At 34.1% G+C, this 23,713-nt stretch overlaps 1 long non-coding RNA gene across 1 annotated transcript; it reads right to left on the bottom strand.

The window, feature by feature from the left end:
- Positions 1 to 479: 479 nt before the first annotated feature.
- Positions 480 to 23,713, bottom strand: LOC119071101. Its single transcript, XR_005086593.1, has 3 exons — positions 23,702 to 23,713; positions 21,844 to 21,852; positions 480 to 609 (listed from the first exon to the last, which is right to left on the bottom strand). It is a non-coding gene; the product is annotated as an uncharacterized LOC119071101 (long non-coding RNA).

The following is a 23,713-nucleotide window of genomic DNA, read 5'->3' as shown; positions in this document are numbered from 1 at the left end:
CTAAAACCTGACAGTAAGCTTCTAAAGATATCGGTTCATGGCAGCGGTTTTCATAGACGAGTTGAGACGGCTGTGGCACCGCTAGAAAATTTTAAGAAGTTTTTTCTCAAAAATTCCATGTTTTTTATTTAAAATATTTCCTCAGCTTTCTGACTTCAAGATCACTGACAAAAAGTAAAAATTTTAGATCAGCCTGTAGTTTCTTGTTTGGAACAAATCGAAGCTATTGAGAGAATTTTGTGTTTCCTTAGTTTCTTCAATCCTTAACAAAGTTCAAAGAAGAGTACAATTTTTGGCTGGAAGTAAATTTTTTTTATGAAGTAGTGACTTCAGAAGTTATACTAAACGACATCACTCTTCTTATTTATAATTTTGAACTATATTTAACATACAAGCATGGATTTTAAAATGGCAGTACGTTTTCGAAATCTAATTTTTTTTGTAGTCAATTCTTTGAGTCTTTCTTGAGGGAATGGCCATTTCTTTAAGTTTTCAAAAATGAAAGGGCGTTGTTGCAATAGTGAAGTCGGCATCAAATGGCCATCCTGACTACCTATGTTATGTTCAAAATAAATCAAATAAAAATTGAAGTTGTCTCTATCATTATTACTGATAAAGTTTCGCTCGCTCCGCTCGCGTAGTTACAACTCACTAGTACTTTACACAATCTAGTTTTAGTAAACACAAACAAAAATAGTATAATAAATTACGACAATCGTTTTAAGGGCTTGAGCCCGCCCTGAAAATCTTGTCTAGCTACGGCCCTGACAGAAAGTTTTAGTGATAGAGTTGCCGTGACGAGCCAATTTTTAAAAGCAATAGAGACATCACAAAAAATACAAGTTTCAAAGTTTATTACATTTTTACACATCAAAATGACAGTGCACAACTCAAACGACGACATGACATGACCGAAATGGTGACAAAAAAATTAATATTTTCAAAACAGAAACGGTTTTCTGTTACTTTCTAATAAGAAAAGTCGATGTAGCTCCGTCTTTCAGTTAAGTTTCTTTATTAACCAAATATTTCGCAGATCAAACAGGCTTTTCACAACAAAGACTTTCCGAAGTTTCAACATCGGTGAAAAAATGACGATTTTCTCGCCTGCGTGTAAAAAATCCCTTGGATAACTTGGGATCAAAATAGAAAGTCTCACTTCCGTGTGTTTTTATGCCTTATCACAGCCCTGCTATTAGCATGATCATAAAAATAGGCTGATGAAATAGTAGGCACTGCGTTTCTTTTGTAAAGATAGATTTATGACTTCGATGTGTGAGTTTAAACATACAATACAAACAATCGTAAGCGGTATCTCTTATCACTAAAGCCTCCGACACTTGTCAATTCAGTGTTCATGCTAGGAGCAGTGCTGTGCCCTTATAAAAGATTTTGCAACTCAATAGCGTAATGGTTAAATCTTTTGCTTTCCACTACACGATTGAATTGAATTGCCAGGGCGGGGTATCAAAAGTCAACCGTAACAGAAAAAAAACGATTGTCAGAGGTGTATACCAAACACAGCTGATTGAATTTGATCAAAAAATCTGTTGTAGATGTGTTACAGCTGTCACACGGCTTACCGGTCAAGACAATGTTGGGAGCCGCCGGTATTCGTCTCCTACTAATTTCGTTCGGTATCAAAGCATCATCTATCAAAAAATTAGCGAAATTAGTAGAAATAACGATCTACCGATGCTCCCTTGCGGAGTAGGGTCTGTCATTTAAAAAGTTATTACAATATACGAATAGCGTGGAACAGGTTATTGACACATTGTGCAGGTAGTCACTTAACAATACTTTCGCTACATCAAATTTTCGGAGACCAAATTAATTTGTATGCTTTCTAAGAGGACCGAAAGTAAAGCTGTCAATTCGCAGGGCGAAAGCTTTCGCTTTCTCCCCTTGAATTGACATTTCTTTACTTTCGGTCCTCTTAGCAAGCATACAAAACTTAATACGTAACTCTTTCGGCCTACTCAATCGATACGTAAATAACTATTATATGCTTCCTACTGCGGAACGAAAGAAAAAAAATGTAAACCCACGGTCCGAAAGTGGCAGATATGTAAGCCCACACGGCGAAAGCTTCTCTTTTGCCCTTTTGGCTTACATTTTTCTGTCACTTTCGGCCCTTGGACTTACAATTTTCAACTTTCGTCCCTAGGAGGCAGCATATAATAGAAGATTACATACTTGTGCAGAAAACCATTGTTTTTAAGAGTGTGTAGTTGTATGCTGAGCCGAAGGCGAAGTATACAACCACACAAGTCAAAACAACGATTTCCGCACAATTATGTAGTTTATTTTACCTCTTAAGTGCGGTGAAAGTGAATTTTTCTTTTTCGGGCCCCCTGCGAAAAAAGAATTTTCGCAGCCCATAGGAGGCGAGGGGGTAATCACTTCCAAATAATCCCATATAATCACATATAGTCCCATATAATCCCATATAATCATCTTAAAAAAAAGTGATTTACCCCTCGATAGGAGGTAAATAACTACAATCGCTAAACCGAACTGGTGTGCATACGTTATTTTGCACCAGCTGGTCCCATTTGGAATTGTATGTGACCAGCTGGTGCAAAATAACGTATGCACACTAGTTCGGTTTAGCGATTGTATTTCTCTCTATTTTGAATCCAATCCAATGCATACATAAGACACGGATGGAACGATGTAATATTTCCATTGAATTGTATTAGGGATATAGTTAAATCTAAAGACTTGTAACACTATAGTACACTATAGTTACATCTCATCTGTTATCGATACCGACGAAAAAATTAACGGTTGACTCTGGCTAATGTTGTATGTATAAGAAAATGAAAGTTAAAACTTTTGAAGTCATAGATTTTGTTTGGCTGTGTATTTAGATTCTTAGATCAAAAGAAGTAAGAGATTTCATAAATATTTAGATGATAAACAGTGCACTGGTGCATTTCCTTTACTTTACTTAATAAAATTGCACTATGAATCTGCACCAGGGCCTACTTTTTTGGAAACTAATTTCTTGAATTTCTTGAAATTTCTCGAATTTCTTAAAATTTCTCGAATTCGAGAAATTCGAGAAACTTCAAGAAACTCGAGAAATTAGTTTCTTGAAATTTCTTGAATTTCTCGAAGTTTCCCGAATTTCTTGAATTTTCTGGAATTTCTTGAAATTTCTCGAATTCGAGAAATTCAAGAAACTTTGAGAAATTCAAGAAATATTTCTCGAAATTTCTTGAATTTCTCGAAGTTTCTTGAATTTCTCAAAGTTTCTTGATTTTCTCGATTTTCTCTAAAAGTTTCTAAAAAGTAGGCCCTGACTGCACGATATAGAAGTATAGTAATGTACACACAATATCACCTGAATATTTGTCCTAACATGAGTATATGAATTAAATTGCTTTTTGCTTCCCACCGAAAAATGTTTGTTTTATTGCCAACGTAACTATCGAAAAGCAATGCAAATTTGTGTTTTATGTTTCGCACTGATTTGCATATGAAAGGAAACATATCGAGGAACTTAAAGTTAGCGACATCGCAAATCTCTTTTACTTACTTGCGCGCGTTAATTTCAATGTTGGATCAAAATGCAAACAAGAAATATATTACGCGGATGGATACACATATTACGGTGTAGAGTGTACAAGCAACCTTTCCGAAAATATATATTTACGAATTTGCATTGAATAGAACAAACAGTGCAGCTGTGCAAAATTGCAATAAAAACAAAAAATTACGAAAAAATAAAATAAAATGTGGAATTATGCACATAACAGATTTCGTTTCAACAACTCCGGACTGGGTACTTGCGTTTTAATAGTGGCTGAGGATATGCAAAAATATGCAATGTTTGGTTATATGTTTGACAAATATGGACAGTGTTGTGAAAATCAAGTATTGTTTGGTGTGGATTCGTACGATTGGACTGTTTCTCCATGATTTGCAATTCAAAATATTTCACAGCGCGAAATAATTTTCACCTCAAGTGTTGAGTTAAATATGGAGTCCGAACACATTCCATAATATTTACCAATTAAATTAACAATTTTCCAATTCTGTTGACGCGATGTGTAAATCGAGCAAAAAAACACCAACGCTACCGATATTGCTGACATATATCCATAGCTATACTCTCGCAATCAACATTATAACTCAAACACCGAATTGATAACACAAAGCACGAACGATTGTGTGTACAAAACGCATAAATTTAACACAAAATATCCCGCTCGATTTCAGTCAACTCTTAAACTATTAAAAACATTTATTTTTTGTCAATTGATTTTGTCATTTCATTAGTCTTCGGCTTGATGTCTTCATTTGTCGCAAAAAATTCGAAAACATTTGAAAAGTGGAAACATGGAATGAAATATATTTCACGATAACAATTTCATTTTGCTTGGTTGGTTGGCTTTTTTTTTGTTACGAATGTGCTCGGTTATACCATTAAGTTTATAAGCTATTGGTATGCGGTTCCTTTTATGGGCATATCATCGTTGGTTGGACGACCTAATACGAAATAACTTCTGCTGCTTCTCTTCTCTTCTTTTTTTCTTCAAACCGATAATTCACGTTTTGTATTTGTGCTTTTCGTTCGATCTTTAAAATATTTACATAGGAAATTAGTTATCCAGATGGAGTGCTAAAAATGCGAAGCTAAGTTTATCATTTCTCTAACAAGGTGGATCTTGATTGAATTTCATAAATCTTCTGTATTTTACTAAATTTGAAACCAAGTCCAGAGATAACAGGGCATACCAATAAAACACTTTCTCCGAGTACCTTTTTATGCCAAGGTTGGCGAAAGGGCGGGCGAAAATTTTGGCTGTAGCAGTTGTTGAACATTATTCATAACACCTTCACTCAGCTAAGATACAAAATTCTTGGTTCAACAACTACTAAAAACCGAGTCCATTTTAGTATTCAGGATAAAGGATGAATTCAAAATTTAGTTTCCGCCAATGTTTTATAAATATTACTTATGTCCTGCCCATTGTTCGAAACTGACAGACCACGTGTCTCTATCAACCTTTTACTGTGAATGTTAAAGCTCGGAAAAGGTCAGGTTTACCTGAAACTGATCTGAACTGAATCTGTGTTGACCATAACCTAATTTAATCAATTATGACCTGACCTGAATTTACCTGAAACCTCTGAATGTAATGATTCAGAATTAACCTGACCCTGACTTGACAGATTCGCCAGGAAATTTGTATGAAAATTTCATGTTACATGAAATCCAACCTGACAGATTTGGAGGAAACCAGGATCAGTTCAAGTTTATTTTCTAAGATTACCAGACCTGACCTCTGAGGAAAATTCGTACAAGTTCGAAAATCGAGCTTTACTTAATGATAAACAAGCAAAATATTCCTTTTGCCATTCAACTCCTCGTTATAATAACGTAAAAAAAAACTCTAGAAGGACGAAGACCTCTTATACACATAAACTCTAAGTCCCTTTATAATAACTTCTTATGTAAATCTCGACTGTAGAAGTTCAGTCATCGCATGTTATTCGGCTACCCAGTGGCAAGGTCAATTTCTATTTCTCAAACGTTATTTGACCGCTCTTTCCGGCGGAAGAGACTTAGGAGGTAACCTTAACTATTTACCAAATGACAGCTACACAGTATCATCATCGAATTTATTACTTCATTTCATCTAAAAAAATTCAAGAAATTTTAACAAAATCTTCTACTTCAATAGTTTTGACAAACGTTTTCTATATAAGATATTGCTAGTGAGAGAATATCACTCATTTTTGTTGATAACAGGTGACATTCCTTGTGACGCTTTGTTTTATTGCTGGTATTATCATTCTTTTACGAATCGTGTGTGGACCACAAACACAGGAAATCAGGAAAATGAGGTATATAAAAATGCACACTTTTGTGGCTCGAAGGGCTGAGATGCACCGAGTAAACTTCCAACAAGTCTTTAATAATTCATTATGCAGAGTGGTAGTATACTTGATGTTGAACCATTGATATGGAATGCATACAAATGGATTTCTGGTATTTTTTTGGGGATCGTTCTCCCGAAAAGTCGAAAAATTGTTTCATTAAAATAAAATCAAATTGCATAAACGTTGGCAGTTACCGATTTTATTGGGGCAAATCCACAAAATATGAAATTAAATGCTCATTCAATATATAAATTCCATGAACTCATAAATTCATTTTCGTAATCATAATTTGATGCTAACGCATCCAATCATATTTTATGCGAATGGATATGTACATGATGCTGATTTTTTTACGTTAAAATAAAGAGAAGAAAACCCGATAAGCAATCTCTCAGCGTATGTGAATGCAATAAAAATTTAAAATCAAAATGTTTCCAATGGATGGATCAAAGAATGAAGCGAACCCCTTTTTCTTCTGCAGAAACTTTTCAAATGAAAATTGCAAGTTTACATAAAAATCCTCAATATGACATTATCACATATTTGCATATACAAAAGAATTTGCATTGAAGTCTTCTGCTGGTTTTTTTTTCGTCTTCTCCTGCTCTTCTGACATACACTCATCGCATTACGTATATATATCAGAATAAACGAACAAAAAACCTCTCTATAATGTGGTTGAAACATACGCTGGGCTCATCACATGTGTAACATACCATGCTAAATATATATATTGCGAAAAGGTTGTGTATGTAACATACACTCGATTTGTGTACAAATCACCAAGTCTTGTAGTTTGGAAAAGAAAACCCTTCGTGTAAGGCTATCATCATGTGTGTTGAAGTTATAAAACAAAATTGTAATCGGGAAACATATTGCTTTTAACTTTGCATATCGTTTATCAGTCGTTTATGTGCAAAGTAAGTATTAGAGGTTGGTTTTTTTTTCTCTTAAAAATCGGAAAAAAGCGAAGGGCGAACGCGATGAATTATGTGTAATTTAAGATTTGCAATATTCTTTAAAATTTAAAATGGTAAGTTATTGAGTTTTGGGGACGATAAAGAGCGAGATTCGATTTTTTTGCTGGTGAGGATTTAGTTAGAATGGGATTGTTATCATAATCCTATTATTTGAGGAAAATGTGTCTTGGATTTTGTTTAAAATGCCGAAAATAACTGGATCAATAAATATACCACCATTGAAGTAGGAGATGGTACCAAAATGTATACCACTCACTCTAAGACTTTGTGTGATAGTAAACGAAGTCCCATGCCAATATCATTGTCACACTGGTCAAATCTCAACAGGACACCAACGATATCCTGTTTTCACCATAAAAAAGTTTATCTTCAAATGAATTTTTTGTTGTTCAGGCGTGGAATTCTTGTTTTCTTATATACTTAAACTATTGAAGTAAAAGAGTTTGTATCAGTAGGAGTTGCGGCTAACAATAGAAGTGAAATCATATGGGGAAATCTGGCAGACAAGTTTGCGCCTCTCACTTTTCAGTTAAAATTTCTATTTTGGCAACTCTTTCGACTAAATCTTTGTTTTTGGAGGCCTACACACTTTTTAGGGAAACCCGAACGAACATGATTTTATTCATAGCGGTCGGTTATCATATAAATATGGATGAGGTTTTTCTATATGGATGAAATTTGACAGTAATTTTTGTGTGGCCATAGAACAAACCTATATCAAGGACGACTAGCGCTTATTGTCGCTGTTGTTAGCGATTGACTAACTTACTATCAAAATTGCAAGAGTCATCACACCGCATAGATAGACTGCAATGCATTATAGGAAACCTTGGTTGGCTTGTTAAGGCGCCACAACTTTTTTCAGTACTTCATTCTTTGCACTCTATTTTCGGGTGGTATAATGGGACAAGTATGTTGGCCTGTAGAGGCGCCACTCTTTTTTCATGCTACTTTATTCTCTGCGGCTTATTTTCATGTGAACCAACTTCACATTTGTCATTGCAGAACAAATGTCACCATATGAAGTTGGTTCACATGAAAATAAGCGCAGTGACAGCAGTAATTTTATGACAGAATGTACTAATATATGGGAAAACTCTATTAATTTTATTCTTAGTTTCTAAGCATCATTCTCCTATATCTCCGGTAAAATTTCCATGAAATGTCGTAACAGTAACGTTGGTGCACAAAAAATAAAGAGCTGACGTCAGAAAATTTATGACAAAATCTACCAGAATTATACGAAAATCTATTACATTTGAGTTTGAGTTAGTTTCCAAACAGCATTTCCCTATTAGTATACCAGTATAATTATGAAGTCTAGTACTTCTTCAGATCTATGTTCAGTAAAATCTGTTACTCCACTTGTTTTCGATAACAGATAGTTGACACAAAAGGGAACCTGTCGTACATGAGTAGTGTATAATTAGGTTTTACTCGGTAGGATTGCATTCTGTTACACTAATTTGAATCAGATTTCTTGTACATACTGAAGTTTTCGATTAGATGTGATGTGTGACCTATTCGACAAAATTTTTCACATCCAAAATTATCAAATTGTCCTTAAATTAGACGTTTATGACTATTAATCTAGTACATACACTTTGCGATGCTTTTCATTATGTGTGACCCCTATGTGATTAAACCCCAATTTTCGTATCAAAGCTAATTCCTGCACAATTTTTTCATATTTTAATAAATTTCGTATTGAATTAAATGTTTATATATTTGCATCGTAATGAGAAACTCCTCCCCTCCAAGACCCACATATAGATTACGGTATTACTTCAGTACAGACTCAGGTGTTTGAGGCTTAACATTATGTTCACAGTTTCATATCAGATTACAGTTTTCCCAACAACATTTCCCTATGCTACTTGTCAGTCACATATACATTTTATGCTGGAAGTTTATGTATACCTATATGAACGCGAATATATACACTGTAAGCACACCGTTTCCACCATGCGAAGCATACACAATACAGAAAATGTTTAGGATTTTATTTTCACTACAAGATTTATGAGATTATTGCGGATTAGATGTCGGTTATAGTATACTAATGATTGTGTGTTTTGCAATATGTGACTTCGTTATGAGCATTACAAGTTGATAATTTAATGCAATGTAATTCTTTTTTATGAAAACAGAAAATCGACTTGTTTCCAAAAATGCGATATTATATCATGTTAGATTTAAGCGTGTCATGGGTGCTTCTCGGCAGAAACGGTTTTTGGTTTCTTGAATTAGTATATGGTCTTCGGATTTTAACATGGGATATAATTCATTCCATAAGTGGATCTTTACCGCTCGCATTGTGCTGGCAGGGAACTGCGGGCATTGGCCGAGAAAACCACAATTTAGACCATTGACATAGGTGGGAAGTATAGGAAGTTTTCCATTTAAAAGTGGTTCCATTTCAGCAAATAGTTTTTTTTTGAAAGGTCTCGATGAGCTATAGGAAATAGGATAAACTGTAAGGAAATTTTCAACCCTAAATATCCTAAAATCTCATCCAAAAGTGTTGTTGAGATTTTTGTGGAAATACCTCGTCAGGAAATGTGGAAATGGGTAGAGCTTGGAGCGAAGCTGCATCGAAGATATGACGAAATTTTAAATACAAAGTTACACCGCTAAGGTAAGTCTCACGAAAATATCTGAAAGTTAGTTCTAGCGTGACGCATTTAGTGCAAAAGGGAACGTGCGTAGATTGTTTTAATTCAGTTATTGAAAGTCTACATACATTGGGCGAATTTCAATTTTATGCAATGTTTCGATTAGCTGTTTGAACACTTAAACAAACAATGTGACATGCCGTAGAAAAACGCCGGTTGGCAACAGTTCTGTTTCATCATTTTCTGAAGAATCTTGAAAATGTATGGAAAATGTCGCTTTTGTGACAAGTCGACTATGGGAAAGTATAGATCCTTCACTCGGATCATTAGTAATTTTTTGAGTCACCTTCAAAAAACTTTATTTTTGTTAAGTGACACCGTGACTACTCCTGATTAATCCCTTGACGTCATGGGTTATACAAAAGAAAATACACCGTACGTAACACGTTCACTATGATTAAAAATGTATGGAAATGTGATGAAAAAACGATAAATGTTAAAATTTTGTGCCCTTTGTTAACACGATAACTTGAGTAAATCTCAACCGATTTTCAAAAACTTTTTTTTTATTCGACAAAGTATTCTCAGGTCAAGTTCGAAAATGGGTGGTATCGGTTCAACCATCTAGCAGTAGTTCTCAACAGAAGCCTTTCTGCTCTTTGTTAACACGATAACTGGAGCAAAGTTCAACCGATTTTCAAAAACTTTTTTTTATTCGATAAAGCATTGAAATCCTCAGGTCCAGTTCGAAAATGGAGGGTATCGGTTCAACCATCTGGTAGTAGATCTCAGAAGACGCCTTTTCTGCTCTTTCTTAACACGATAACTGGAGCAAAGTTCAACCGATTTTCAAAAACTTTTTTTTATTCGATAAAGCATTGAAATCCTCAGGTCCAGTTCGAAAATGGAGGGTATCGGTTCAACCATCTGGTAGTAGATCTCAGAAGACGCCTTTTCTGCTCTTTCTTAACACGATAACTGGAGCAAAGTTCAACCGATTTTCAAAAACTTTTTTTTATTCGATAAAGCATTGAAATCCTCAGGTCCAGTTCGAAAATGGGGGGTATCGGTTCAACCATCTGGTAGTAGATCTCAGAAGACGCCTTTTCTGCTCTTTCTTAACACGATAACTGGAGCAAAGTTCAACCGATTTTCAAAAACTTTTTTTTATTCGATGAAGCATTGAAATCCTCAGGTTAACTTCGAAAATAGATGGTATCGGTTCAACCATCTGGAAGGAGTTCTCAGAAAAAGCCTTATCTGCTCGAGCTTCTGTTGCTAAACGAATTTTCAATAATTGTTTCTTGTTATTTTATTTTGTCTTGTTAACAAAAGCGATTAAACCACAAAAAATTAACGAGTGTGAAGTTCACACGAGTTTAATTTTTATTGGATACATTCATCACTTTATAGACAATAATGGTCTAATATGAGCATAAAACCAGACCAGTAACAGAAAATAAAGTTGTGAATCAAAAATTAATATCGTTTTGTAACGTTTCAAGACATTACGAAGATTTTCAGTAAAACTAAACATAATTAAATTATTAATGAGAAATTTATCCCGTCTAGCAGTTCTTCTTAATCAACCAATAAATCATTATTACCAATAAAAAATCTATTAAGAAGTTCAGGTTCAGACAGTCAAGGGATCTGACCCACCCAACAGGTGGGAGCTAGTGTAGTGAAATGCATGTTTAAATAATTGAAGTACAAGATTTGAAATCAACAGATTAAAAATACTTTGATCTAATATATCCGATAATAATACTGGTCATATGCTTGCCGTCTGTAAGAGGTTATGTTGATCAGATGTATCGAAACAATGCACAAAATTGAAATTCTGCCACTGTAGGACAATCAAATATAGCTTCGAATTGAGAATAGTCTTTGAGTAGTACTTATTCTTTTTAATGAAAGAGGAGCGCACAGCATACAAATAAAATACCTGTCACGTTCACCTTACTTCAAGTTGCCGAAACCATTTTACAAAAATATGGAGAATTTGCTGTAATTTTTTGAGATTTCAAAAATATTTCAAAGCTTTTAGGTAAAACGTGGGGAGTAACTTAAGAAAGTTTGAGAAAATATTTTCTCAAAGAATTTACAGCAATGAGTTATTTGATCTTTTCAAAATAGCAACGACGTAAAAAATATTGAAAAATGAAGTACGCCAAATGTTTTCAGTTTTATGCTCAATGATCCGATATAAATTCGGATATTCCATACACACAATACTCTCGTCTAAATCCCGCACAATCGACCGAACATACCGAAAACATTGCTTACGGGAAAAAAACGTGTTTAACATTTTTACTGTCCAAAGGATAGTCATATAGGGATAACAAAGCATAACACACATGTCTCAATGTATATCCAGCATCTATATATATGTACACACATTATGACTTACAATGTCCGTTCAATCATAAAGAAATCCTTTAATCTTGTGCTGAACTTTTCTTTTATGAATGTTAAAATTGTTATGACCACCCTACACACTTTTTGTTTTTATATTTTTCTTTTCTTTTTAACTTTGTTTTCGGGGGATTTGTGCGAAAAGTTTATGTTCTAGTGCAATAATAACACGATAATATGCAGTGTAATAAAGACGATTTTGTTTTGTTTTTTTTTGCACATATACGAGAAGAAAAAAAAAATCATCGGAGATAAAAGCAAAGTGGTGCAAGGACTAAATTACGAAAATATTGGCATGAGATTTTCTTTATATTTTAGAAATCCTTCTTTCAGGGGATAACTGCGCCTGCTACCGATATAAAAAGTCTGAACATATGTTATGAGTCTTTCGGACGAAAAGTTTTTAAACAATAAACATGTAAGGTAAGGTCGAGGGTCAGGTATCTGAAGTAGGCTACTCCAAGGTTCACATAAAAACTATAAATCTTAGGGATCATTAAGAGGCATGGATCGATTTTCGAAAAATGTAAAACCGGAATAGCCACCCCAAATGTGTGTTTGCTGTCAATAAAAAAGAAAAACTAGCGCTGAGAAAAGTCAACAGTTTGCTTTTGCCTAAACTGTTAAATTTTATATAAAATATCCATGAAATGCAGTTAAGAGCAATAGACTCTTTTCAAATTTGTAGCCAACATTTAGGATGAAAAATATTTGTTTTTTAATGATTTCTCTGAACCAAAATCTTTTTTTTTTGAAAAATTAAAACCATTAAAGCACGGAGAAATGAGTTTCTTTGGAAGGAAAAATTGGTTTGTGAGTCTTGACTTAACCCACTTGGAGAAACCTGTGCAAATTACATAAGTTTACATAATGTGCAAAGGTTGCTCCAAGTGAGATAGATTATCTTAAGTTGGTCCAAAAAAACATTAGTCATTTTATGGCCAAACACAAAAATTATACAAAAATCTATTACATTTGTTCTTTAGTCTCCAAACAGTATTTCCCTATAATCTGAAATAAAGTATTTAAAAAACGCCCAAACGTATACGTTTCAACTCTTGATAGAGAGAAAATAGCTTCAGCCTAAGGTTCGTGCCTTCCATTCGCTAAAAAACAAAATTAGTGATTTTTATGCTGTCTTGCAAAACGTAAAAGTAAAAGGTCACAAAGAAAGTTTTACTGGACCAAGACAATATTACTGACATTGGATGTAAAAATCGATCCTCTCAACTACTACTCGGAACACAAAAAAAGGACCCGTGCATAGCATTGCTCCTAGCATTAGTTAGGTATGACAGACGTCAAATTTCAAAGAATTTAATTTCTGACTAATGTATGTAGCAATATATAGAAAAGTGTACGCTTCAACATACGAAGTAATAGATCATGTTGAAAATACTTCGATCAAATTAAGTAATAGATTCGTTTTTATATGCTATTGATACGATTGTTATCTCTATCAGAGATTTTCTGAAATGTTAGTCTTCATTCCATATTAACTGATTTTTAGTTCTTCACAATATTTTCGCTCAAAGACTTTTACTAAAGAGAATGAAACGAAATAATTTTTTGTGGTAGGCCTAGCACTCAAACCTTTTCAATTTGATATCAAAGAACTGTGAGAAATCTTTTATTAGGCCTGTCCACATGTATTAACTCACCGTGCATCAATATGAATTCTTCATAATTCTTTACGAATTTACAGCGAAATGTTGACTTTCATAATTTTGTATAAAAGATTTTCCTGGATACAAGAGAAAGCTCGTCAATCAGTTATCCCATATACTTTTTATGCAAAAATTATTTGATATTTAAATAAATGTTTTACCATAAAAAAAGGGAATTGAAACTGCAACAACAAGGCATAATAATATCAACGTTCGTTCATTCAGACAGTAAAACTCATATCGGCAATATTATGCTTTACATGGTAACAACAGAACGAAAAAATGAGTAAAAATATTCAAAATATGGGCATATAATTCGCAGGATTCTAAATCCGACATAAAATAGGGAAAGTATTTGACATAAATGTCAAATAAGTGACAGTTTTTACAAAAGAAATGAATATTTATGTTAGTAGTATATAAAAATTGAAGTGGCAATCAAATTTTTTATAGATTTTTTTCCAGTGTGAACATAAGATACGAGGGTGAGGGGTTAAATTCTTTGTTTGTTATGAACATGACTGTTACGGAAATGTATTGAAACCTATACGCTTTTCATCAATTCAATCTGAAAATTCATTTTTACAAGATTTTCCTTTAATTTAGTTAGTTTAGGCTTCCATTTTTAATTACTAAAAATAAATTTATTTAACGCATGAGGGGTACTACAAATAAAGTACTAAAACTGGACAGTGCACAGTGCAGTGTATCGAACAATTTTTGACACTGTAAAAAAATTTGGAACAAATTTTCATACAAAATAGTACTTTATTTGGCAGCTGTCATTAAAAGCACTCTTGCTTGAAGTGCGTTGGTTTATTGTTCAAATTGAACTTTGTCAAATCTCGGAAGCATAATGTACGAAAACAGCTCTATTCGGATACCCTTGTGAAAAACGTTGCATTCGATAATCTGCAGTGCCGCTTTTTGCCTTTCGGGCGCCACGGGCACTTCGAAAAATGCGCCAAAGTATCAAAATTTCTTCAATTATCACTTTAAAAAAAATGGAAAGAAATTGTTTTTTTTTCGCGACTAGAAGAATACGGCACAAACTTAATTAGATTGAACTATCTTTTCCTACTCCTTTTCCTATCTTCACTGTGATTCACAAAGTAATGAGTGTTAGATTCTTTATTAAATGGTTATAGCATAAGTCAGTTCCAAGGTTATTGGAGCTGTCAACGCGTCATCCATAAATTTGTTGACAAATTGTTCGTAAAAAGCATTGATGTTTTGGCTCTGTAGATGCTCTCGTTCGTTTTCAGGCTATCAAAAATTGTTTTTACCGTACGATGAATCCTATTGATCAATGCCCAAATATACCTTGGCTTGTATGGCCACTAGAAACTGTTCAAATTGATGTAGTAGTCAAAATTTTGTGAGCGGAGCGAGCGAAAAATCTTTAAAGTCAACGTTGAGAAGTGGGTTCTGAATGAGAAGTTTTCTTCATCTAACCCATTTTTTCGAAACCGGAGCGAGCCTTTTATTTCGTTCTTTAACCAATGTTTTTCCAGGGACTAATCTGAGAAAATTTTGGACCTAAAAAATGTGGTCGGTTACAAAAAACTAACCAATATTAGTTTCCAATTAGATCTATAGAAATTCAAAACAAGAGTATTCCTATTCCAACCAAAGTTAATTTCTTAATTTCAAGATTAAAATATAAAACATAGCTAACGCCGACCCGTACGAAACACCTATTCGTATCAAAAGCCTTTAATGTGAAACTCTTCATTTCTCTTACTTCATTTTCTTCTCTGCTGAAAAACTATTCTCCCTTTAAAATCACTTACATTATCCACTCTTTGCCTTGTTATCATATACAACTAAATTGCCGGAGGCAATATAGACAGCCCCGTACGAAGACAAATTTCATAAATTCCTATTTAAACAGCTATTTACCGCTATATTTAACTATATTTCACTATAAATAAACATTTCACAGATAAATATATGCTATTATATAGCTCTATATGCCTGTATATAGCTGTATATAGGTATATATAGATGTCCGTATATGGAATCCCTGAAACCCCACACACATAACAAATTATTTCCATGTTAACAGAAACTCTCTAAGTATCATTTTTCCCAAGATCTTTCTATTTTACTAAAATCCAATATGGCCGCCGGCAGCCATTTTGTTAGGAGACCGGAAATAGTACCGACGCTTTACATTCGTTAATACCTTTCAAACAAAAAAAAATCATGAAATTCGGTCAAAATTTACTCGAGATATTGTCAAAATACACCACGTTCACTGTACTTCCGAGTAGCCAGATAAGAGCTCACTCCAAGAGACCTAGCTCACGCTCCGGAGAACATAATTTTAACAAAAAAAAATTCCCTGATTGGTACGGTCAATACCTATCTAATAAAGCTAAAACGAACGAAATATGTTCAAATGTGGCCGACCTACAAGCAAAAACTGCTTGCCGCCCTGTGCCTGTTCCACACCAAGGGGTCTAACTCACGAGTCGGTCATCCGATTTCCATAAACTTTTTTTTTGTCGATCGGTATTGTAAATACCTTTTATTTGACGTATCACTTACAAGTTTAACGTTTAAATGTCCGGAGATATCTTCGAAAAACCGTAAAGCACTTATTGGGCCACAGCTCGGGAGGGGTCGATCCAAAATCACTCATCTTCGAACTTAGCCTGTCTTTTGACATTACCAAACGGGAAAAAAAAGAATTTTCAAAATCGGATGCGTTTTACTCAAGTTATCGTGCAGACAGACAGACGGACAGACGGACATTTTTTTTCGCGGATTTGGCATCTCTAGACAACCACAATAGGTTTCCCCTTACTCAGGGAGTCCAATTCGACGTGTTACAAACGTATACGTAAACCTATAAGACCCCAGTACTTCGTACGGGTCTAAAAAAATAAAAGTTTAAGAGATCGACTCTGCCTAGCGATAAGACTTTGAAAACCGTGTGTAACTCGTAGGGAGATCAACATTTTTTCCAAAATGATATGTGACGTTCCTAGCACCATTTCTTTCCTGCTTCATCCTACAGAAGATTTCTGTTTTCGAGTTTTTTTGTCTCAAAATCACCCAGCAAAAACAACACCTGGCATCTACATTTCTCAAAATATAACACCTAAAGTACGTCAGGCGCCTCACACTGCGCCTCACATCAAATATTTCATCTGATGATTGTGCTAAGACTGTCATATCACTATATGAAATCTATGCGTAGAGATCAGCGTATTAGCTAGAGTGAAACATTTTTTTTTTCGTTTTTCTCGAATCTAACACGGCCCACAAAAACATACCCGAAATAGACAGATTTTCGGCTTCGCCTCTGTTGACAATCGACATCTATCGGCGATAAAATACTTTCATACTATTCTTGTTTCATAAGTAACTAGAAAGCATCTTACCGTTTAAAACTTTCATATAAATAATGCGTTTTCGTACCCCAGCATCGTTCACATACTCATTTTACCTTTTTTAACACTCGATTGCATTTTCAAACGAATTCCGTAATACCATTGACCTTTTTAGTAATGAAATAAATCCCACCTATAAATACTTTGGATATTTAGTATATTTTGTGGCCAATAATAAAATGTTCAACGACGACATGGTTGGCAAACTCGAAGAAAATCATTACAAAATTTCACAAAGTGTAAAACCATTGCAATTTTCAATATAAAATTCGGATAAAAAAAATCCAAATTACCCGAATAACCTCAAAACATGTCGGTTATTGCAATAAAAAAAATTCGTATAACAAAGTAGAACTCATTTGTCTGTGAGAGTTTTTGAAGAGCACTTGAAAGATTTCCACCAACATATTTCTTCGGGAATTTTCATTTTTTTCCCAATCTTTATTGTGAGCACACAACGCTCATAGCAGCACATAAACCCAGCAAAATCATTACCAATCACATTACGAAAACGTTATGTAAGTACAAACATTGTATCCCCTCAAGGCAGCCTCTTTTCGAGTGCCACAAATATTTCAGAAGTTATTTCACACTATCGTGAGTTTTATATGATTGAGAAAATAAAATTGCATTTATATGATGGAATGAGCCGACGTGCGATAGTATATATAATACGATTCGGTGTAAATATGAAATTTTGCCAGTGGAAGTTTTTAAACGTTTTTTTTTGTTGGTCTGATGTGAATCTAAAATGCATCTCTCAAGTGCAAATGGATTGAAGTTGTTGAAGCGAATTTTTTCACATTTCCGTCAGAGAAAATTATATTTTTTTACTAATGTTGCTCGTCTTACAAACTACACAATTTTTGAAACGTGCAATTTGTATCCCGAAAAATTATGGGTGAAAAAAATAAACTTTTTTCCTCAAATTACAGACAAATTGTCGTGTATCGTTTGCTATTTATAAAATGGGTTTTAACAGTCACCGAAAATACAGAAAACTCGACAATAAAAACAAATTGATCGGTTTTATTATCTTCGCCAAGAAAAACAGGAACATTTGTAAATCGAGTGTGAATTGATACTTGTCTCCTTAACATTTTTATTTGTTGTTTTTGGCCTTGTTTCTTCCTGAATCACATGGATCACATGATAGAAAAAAAAGGAATTTACAAGGGAAAAACACTTACATCACAATATATACGTATAAGGGGGTGAACGAACCGAGCTTCCCTAAATTTAATTTGAAGGTGGATATACATTTGAATATGCACATAGAAAAATAAATCCCATAAAATATGACAATGTCGTAAATATATGAATTGAATTTGCTTCGGGAAAAAAATGGTATATTTTCTGCCACTCCGGATTGAAATACATCTCCGATCCCTCAGCGATAAAACGGAATATAGAAGAGAAAACATAGTGTCACAGCGGAGAGAAATATTCGAGTATCAATTTGAATGATTCAATTTATCAATTAAAAAATTGAGGTTGATGGAAAATACAGTCAAATTGATAAAATCAATCATTATATGTGTCGTTATATGCGTCATACGCATATCAGTGTATCAGTGTAACATGTATCGTTGTAAATTGAAGAGAACGAATCGACGAATATCATTCAGTGATTTATCTAACGTTTTGCGATATATATTACAAATACTTTGCTCCATGTTCGAATAGAGAATTGAATGGATTAAATTGGAAAATGGACAGCAGAGTGACAATTTATTCATAAAATTGAAACTTGTGTCTTTTGTGTTTGTCTGACGAACACTTGTCGATTGTGTAAAAAATGTTTTGTTGGTTTAAAAGTTGAATACTATTTGGCTACAATAACACAGCGAAAGTGATTTTTCGCTTTACGTACCTGTATTTCAAAAAAAAAGTTAAGTAACAATCCTCACAACACGCTGACATAATCCTGACTTTTCGGTAAATGCTAGAGGATTTTCTTTCTCGACCCTTCAGGATTTCCTTCAACTTTATAAGGTTTTCAGACCTTTTCTTTTAATTACCCTTCCGCATTGATTTGCCGAAAAAAATCGCAAAATCGACAAAACACCGCTGAATCGCTGGAGCCATGAGCTCAAAATGGCTTCCACACTAAGAAAAAAATGCATGAAGATCCCATCGGTTATGAACCAGAAATGTATTCCAGCACAGCTTCTAGCATGAACATGAAAAATATTCGGAGGCTGATGAAATCACTGCGGCACTGTGTTTCTTTTGTAAACATGGATGACTTGTTTTCGACGTATGAGTTAAAATATAGAATACAAACAATGCTAGGCTGTAGATCGTATCACTAAAGTTCGAAATTTGGCACTTGTCAATTCAGTGTTCATGCTAGGAGCGGTGATGTGACTACATACACTTTACGATTATATAATCAAGAAAAAAATATTTTTAGAAGAGAATTCGGTTCAAATTTTTGGCTGCTCTCCGATGACTTACAACAGACACCGGCGCTGCTCTGCGTTACATAGCATTGTCAAATCAGAAAATCCGACGTATTTATTTGATAAGCTGACTCGCGGAAGCTCGTCGCGTAGTAATGTTTTTTTTTTGGTACCAGGTGCCTTGGTACACCGTACAGTATAATCGCTCGTTTTTCGTCAGAACAGTTTCTGATTACAATTCGTTGCTTGTCAGTGTGAGGAGAATTAACTCGGCTGCGGGATTTGGAAAAGCTTGTCTCGACTATCTTAGCATGCATTTGTAGACTTGCGGACTGAGGGGTGTTGGATTATAAGGTTTATAATCGTAGCAATCAAATTGATGTATTGATAGCAGTAGTTTAACAATGAAAACGTTTAGTTGAAATTGTGCATTGGCGAAAAGCAGTTTCATCAAATAAGGGAGGGACTAATCGATTCTTTTCGCGATTTTTTGTCAAATATCAGCAGAAATACGAAAAATAAGAAAGTCGTACATCGGGCATTCTCATAATATTGTCATATTTAAAAGATTTTACAAAAAGAAAATCGATGAAAATAGCACTTCCCACTCAATTTCACACCCAAATCACATCCACCTTGAACTTAGTCGAATATGGTTTAACGAAGAGAATCATCGTTAAAGTCGTTAATCGTAACATGAGTACTGTTTTTGAAACGTCAAATCACCAAAGCAAAAATTTAGTGTCGGTTGTGAAAAATGTAATAATTTCGGTGATTTCGATGTGATTTAAATCAGATTTTGTGCGGAAATGTGCTTTTTGTGTTTTTTTAACATTACAATCAACGGTTTACTTTAAATATTCATCAAAGCAAACGAATTTATGAAAAATTTATGGTGACCAATCATGTAAACAAAAAACAATATTGTCGTTTGGTGTGATGTGAGGTTCAAAAGGGATGACCCAGTAGAAATAAAATGTCGGCGGTAATCTTAAAAATTACGTTTTAGCGGAAACGCTTCAGTTTAAATGTGTGTACGTTTCCGGTGAAATAAATTAGTTCGAAAGTATACACTATTGAGGAGCTTTACGATAACACCTTTAGTTAGAGGGGTGTCACATCCCTTATTATCTCTTTTGTAATTACTGAGTTACTTCTAATGTAATATCCCGGAGAATACCGAGATTCCTACAGGTTATGGGCCCAGGAACGTCGGGATATTATTTTTTGAAATGGAAATTACGAGTAGGAAAATGGATTTTGGATTTGAATCCCAGACCTAATGTTATGGCTGTGAAAAATGACACGAGTAATTTCTTTTTTGAATGTATTGGACTAAACTAAGCAAAGTCGGTTTTCAGGATTGGATTCGCGATGAAAGGAAATTAAGAACGAATATCAGGAAGAATGATGAAGAAAGTCTCTGGAACAGAGTTTGAGCTCGAATACTGACGAGGAGCAACAGAATTTGACCAGTGTATGAGATTTGAGAAGATAATTTGATCAGTAAGATAAGATAAGAATTTGAGCGGAGGGCATCAGAATTTGGGCACAAGAAGAAAAAGAGAAGAAGTGAATAAGAGAAGATGATGTAAAAGGAGGAAGAATACAAAAAAGGATAAGATGAGCTGAACTACGATATGTGTAAATGAGGAGGAGTAGTATAGATGCATTTACACAAATGGAAAGAAAGCTACAAGTGAATTAACATAAAGACGAAGAAGAGTTAAAAGAAAGACGGAGGAGAGTTTAAAAAAAAAAGAAGTTGTAAAATTCAGGAGGATAGACGAAACAGTTTGGTTACAGAATTTGAACTGAAGATCCGTAGCAGAATTGGAGCACCTCAGGAAGTGAGAAATCGAGCAGAGCTAAAGAAAGATAAAAACAACGAAGAATCAAAGGAATTGAAGGAACCTGAAATAATTTGAATGAGGAGGAGATATCTGTATTTGGTAAACGTAGGCATTCAAATCAATTTGATTGAGGAGGAGTGTTGGATTATAAGGTTTATAATCGTAGCAATCAAATTGATGTATTGATCGCAGTAGTTTAACAATGAAAACGTTTAGTTTAAATTGTGCATTGGCGAAAAGCAGTTTCATTAAATTATCTCTTTTGTAATTACTGAGTTACTTCTAATGTAATATTCCGGATAATACCGAGATTCCTACAAGGGGAAGAGATTCCTACAAGTACAGAGTTTAATGTATTTCTATATTTTTTAGTAATTCCTTTCGTTCGTAAATGCACGTAAGTTTTGATTGTGTCCTTTGAGCCCCTCTGTTTGATCAATCGAGAAGTGTACTTGTCCTTATTTTGATGATTACCATTACCCTTTTTGCCATTTTTGTTTTGTCTTTCCCGAACCGCTATAGTAACGAATAATTTTAATTTTAACTATGCCAAGTATCGTGTTTATTTTCTAATTATCTTCCTGTGTATTGTCGTTAATGTGTGGTCACCCTTCATTCCTTATTCCTTCATTTCCTTCTTGTTCTTTGGTTAAAAAAATGAATTGAATTGAAATTTACTCCAGCGGAAAATGACATTTTTTTTTTCAAATGGTCCGCAATTGCGTAAACATAAAAGTGCTGTGGAATTTTGGTGTGTCATAGTGGTTGAGATCAGCTATCATACCCTGCAGTCTGCCAACCAGAACAATAATGTTGCACACGTTCAACACTATTTAAAAGTTTACCATATTTTACCGATGGCTGGCCATGGGTAGTCAGTGCGGACGTCCAGTTGATCTCAAATATATGTGATATCAGCTTACTCTTGGAAACATCTGTTATCAATATCGACAAAAAGCAAACAAAATGATTTTTGACTAATGTGGAATGTTTTATAGCAAAATGTACGTTAAAACAAATGAAGTAAAAGACTAAAAAGTCAATATGTTGAAAATATTTAGATGGACAGAAGTAGTAGATTCGATAATTTTATTTGTGAGTATGTTTACCGTATGTTTACGGTCACACAAAGTTCAGCACTTTCATCGGATATGAAGATTAAAATCTGTTTGTTTTTACTATTCATTTGACTTGTTGTTTACATATCGTAAGTATGACAAAGAAACACTTCGCTATAATATCTACCACACAACAATTAACCATCAGTTTATAATATCTCCTTTAAACTGAAAAAGTTATCTAAACCAATGTGAACGTATATATACAAAGCAATTGTTTACAATTTAACTTCCTTGAAACAGCCACTTATAACGAGTATTCGATTGAGTAACAAAGGCAAAATAGTGTTTTATAAGATATACACACAATGTGCGTCCACCTGTCCAACGAAAATCTTCTATATGGGAAACGGCTTATTTTTAGACAAACAAATTTTATGTTACAGTCTAAAGTGTTTAATTAATCACAGCCGCTTTTGTAGGAAAAGATATACAGAATTCCAGTACGGCAATTCCAATAAAATAGTAATGGATGGTGCGCTTGATAGCCCGTTTTAATTTATAACAAAAATAAAATAAATATTCTCGTCAAATAAAAACTGTTTTTACTGTTCGTTTCACCAAAAGAAATCGGTTCGTGTTTACAGCATTCCAACCATTGTATCGTACACGAAATATTTATTTACCATTTTAAAAAAAATGAAAAGAAAAAACAACACAACATAACAAACGAAATAACATCGAAAATATTATGCGGGGAATGGAACCCATAAGCCCGTTAATACATGTGTTATTTTACACACATTGTTAGGCGAATACATTTTCATGACCAAATTTGATATCGAATGGCGCGTTATTCGGGATTTCCTCTGTAATATTCGCCCATCATTTGTCATTTTTTATTAGTGTACAGCGCAAACAACCCCAACTCTCTTAATAATTGCCCTTGTGGTATTTTAATAAAACGAGATGAGATTTGTTCATAAATCATGTTAACATTTATTGTTGTTTGCCTTTTTTTAAATGTTGGACGTTGGAAACCATATCAAAGGCAGAAAATTGAACACAAAATAAATATTTTGCAGAATTTTGGATCACACAAAAGATGAAGTAGCCTCTACCATTCGAAGTGGTGGAGAAAAGAATTTTTCTCAAATAATGAAAACATAGAGCAATAACTGCTTATAAAAATGTCAAAAGTATCGAGCTACAAGTCCATTGAGTCTGTTACTTCTCAATAATTGAACCATCTACTGATTGAAGCAAAATCTATTACTTCGTGAGTTTTAACATTTGCGATATAAGACTACATTAACCATAGGTAATCGCGTATTTTTGTCGTGGTAGTCGTTAACAGATGATTACCAGTGTGTACAATATTCCAGTCACACAATACAGCGACACAGCACTGACTGAAAAAT

Source organism: Bradysia coprophila (assembly GCF_014529535.1).
Source record: "Bradysia coprophila strain Holo2 chromosome IV unlocalized genomic scaffold, BU_Bcop_v1 contig_106, whole genome shotgun sequence".
Taxonomy (NCBI): domain Eukaryota; kingdom Metazoa; phylum Arthropoda; class Insecta; order Diptera; family Sciaridae; genus Bradysia; species Bradysia coprophila.
This window is presented reverse-complemented; position numbering and strand designations above follow the sequence as displayed.